Below are 2855 nucleotides of genomic sequence, written 5' to 3'. Positions count from 1 at the left end.
ACAACTATCAACTATGCTAATGATTTCTGTTTTTCCCTTTTCTGCTCCTTTCTCCATTTCCCATCCCCCTTTCAGACGTTTATACACATCCTACTAATTATAGTTCTGTTTTTACAATAATGGTTTGATGCAGCACTGGAGAAGGAGTGTTTAAAAATGCACAAAATTCACTAGGTAAAGGAAGGGCAGTGAAGATGATGGGGGAAATGTGGGCCTTCCTTTGGAGATGAGAAAGTGACAGGCTGTGTGACTCTGTATTATGGTTGATCTGTGGGGTGTCACATGCTGGGTTCTGGCTGAAGACTAAAAATTCTATCTCTCAGAGTTCTGGTTATTCCTGCTGTCTTTCTCTCAAGATTGGCCAGCATAGCCTGTCCAGTTTTGCTATCCCAAACCTGCTTGTCCTTGCTCTCACCTTATTCTTTTCAATTTCAGACTTGCTGCCCTGTTTCTGTTTGAGGCGTGTCTGTATGACAGTCTAAAATCAGAGCCTCTCTGTATAAATAAGGCAGTATAAAAGTGGAACCTTAACTCCCTTTAATGTCTTCACATAAGTCTGCCATCCAGGTTGGATTATTTAAATGGCTGCTGTTTTAACCTTGCTGGTTGATCTGGCCATAGACTCTCAAGAATAACTTTCCCTTTCCCTGAAGTTTGGCAGGTGAAGGGTATCTTAATCTGTTCCCAAAGGATCACTTCTATTATAAACAAATGATGGAGGATATGATAGTTTGTGCCTAAAGGGCCTGTGCACATAGTATTATCAATATATTTTTACACTAGGTCCCCAGAAGCAGATATGATTAAGGAAGAAAGTTTACCAATAGATTATCAGAAAGAAACCTATTTTGTTGCTATCTTGGAAGCACTCCATAATAAATGGAATATCATGTACCTTTGACCAATCATAAAATCCCAGTTATGTGTTATAGACCTGTTGTTTGTTCTTATGTGCTGTCGAGTCTCTTGCGACTCATAACGACCCTATATACAAGCTCTCTAAACCCTGCTCTATCCTGTGCCAACCTCACCATCTCCGACACACTCAATTCCACCACACCAATCACAGAATCAATCCATTTCATTGAGGGTCTTCCTCTCCTGTGCCATCCTCCGCTCTCCCAAACACGATGTCCCTCTCCAAGGACTGGTCCCTCCTTGTAACATGCCCAAATTAGGTCTGACAAAGCTTCAGAATCCTTGACTCCAAGGAGTATTCCAGCTTCACTCTCTCTAGGACAAACCTGTTTGTTCTCCTAGCAGTCCATGATATATTCAACACTTTTCTCCAGCACCACAGCTCAAAGGTATCACTTCTCTTTCTACTATCCCTAGTTACTGTCCAACTCTCCGATGCATAGCACATAATTGCAAAGACTATAGCCCAGATCAGGTGCATCTTAGCCTCTAGTGTGATGTTGTCCCTGACAGCTGACTTTCTCAACGCAATTTGTCTCTTGATTTCCTGGCTGCTGGTACCAAGAGTGTTGACTGTGGAGCCAAACAAACTAAAACTGTTAACTATCTCAATCTCTTCACCATCCATATTGATGCTGCCAATTGGCTCAGTGGTGAGAATCTTTATTTTCTTGATGTTGAGCTTCAATCTGTATTGAAGGCTGCAGTCATTTACCTTCTGTAGCAAGTGCTTTAGGTCCTCCTCAGTTTCAGCAAGTAGGGTTGTGTCATCTCCATAACACAGGTTGTTGATGACTCTTCCACCAATCCTGATGCCACATTCCTCCTCGTATAGCCCAGTGGCTCAGATGATCTGTTCTGCATACAGATTGAAAAGGTATGGAGACAGAATACCCTCTTCTTGATTTTGAACTATGTAGTGTCTCCTTGCTCTGTTCTAATGACTGCCTCTTGGTCTAAGTATAGGTTTTATATAAGCACAATCAAATGATCTGGGATTCCCATTCTCAGAGTCAGCCATAGCTTGTTGTGATCCACACAGTCAAAAGCCTTTGCATAGTCAATGAAGCAGATAGACATTCCTCTGGTACTCTCTGCTTTCTGCCAAGATCCATCTAACATTAGTTATAACATCCCTAGTACCACGACCTCTTTTAAATCCAGCCTGCACATCTCACAGTTTTCTGTTGCCATATTGCTCCAATCGTTTTTGGATAATTTTCAGCAGAATCTTGCTTGCATGTGATATTAATGATATTGTTCAATAATTTCTGCACTCTGTTGGGTTACCTTTCTTTGGAATGGGAACAAATATTGATTTTTTTCCAGTCAGCTTGCCAGCTGGCATCCTCCAGATTTCTTGGCACAACTTAGTGAGCACACCCAGGGCAGTATCTGTTTGTTGAAATATGTCAGTTGGTATGCCATCAACTCCTGGAGCCTAGCACTGGTGAATTCTTGCTTTTAGATATCCCTGCTTTAACTGCCCCCATGGTCTTTTAGCCAACTACACAATTAGTTCCCTCTCCAAACAGTACAAAGTTGTACCATTTCCTCTGGCTTAGTGAAACCATTTTCAGTCTGTGATAACAGACGTTTCCCTGGTCCAAACCATCTTTGTCAGTAAAGTAATTCACTTTGTTTTAGCAGACTAACACAACAAATATGCCGTGACTAAGGAGGATAGAAGGAGAATTGACGCCGGTGAGCTGTGGTGCTGGAGAAGAGTATTGAGAATACCATGGACTGTTAGGAAAACAAATAGATTCATCCTGGAGAGGGTGAAACCGGGCGTCTCCTTGGAGGCAAGGATTCTAAAGCTTCATCTGACATACTTTGGACAAGTTGTAAGGAGGGACCGGTCCTTGGAGAGGGACATCATGCTTGGGAGGGTGGAGGGACAGCACAGGAGGGGAAGGCCCTCTATGAGGTGGATT

This window comes from Elephantulus edwardii, unplaced genomic scaffold (assembly GCF_000299155.1).
Source record: "Elephantulus edwardii isolate Elephantulus edwardi_28Jun2011 unplaced genomic scaffold, EleEdw1.0 scaffold00094, whole genome shotgun sequence".
Lineage (NCBI taxonomy): Eukaryota > Metazoa > Chordata > Mammalia > Macroscelidea > Macroscelididae > Elephantulus > Elephantulus edwardii.
Note: the sequence above shows the minus strand (reverse complement) of the source record.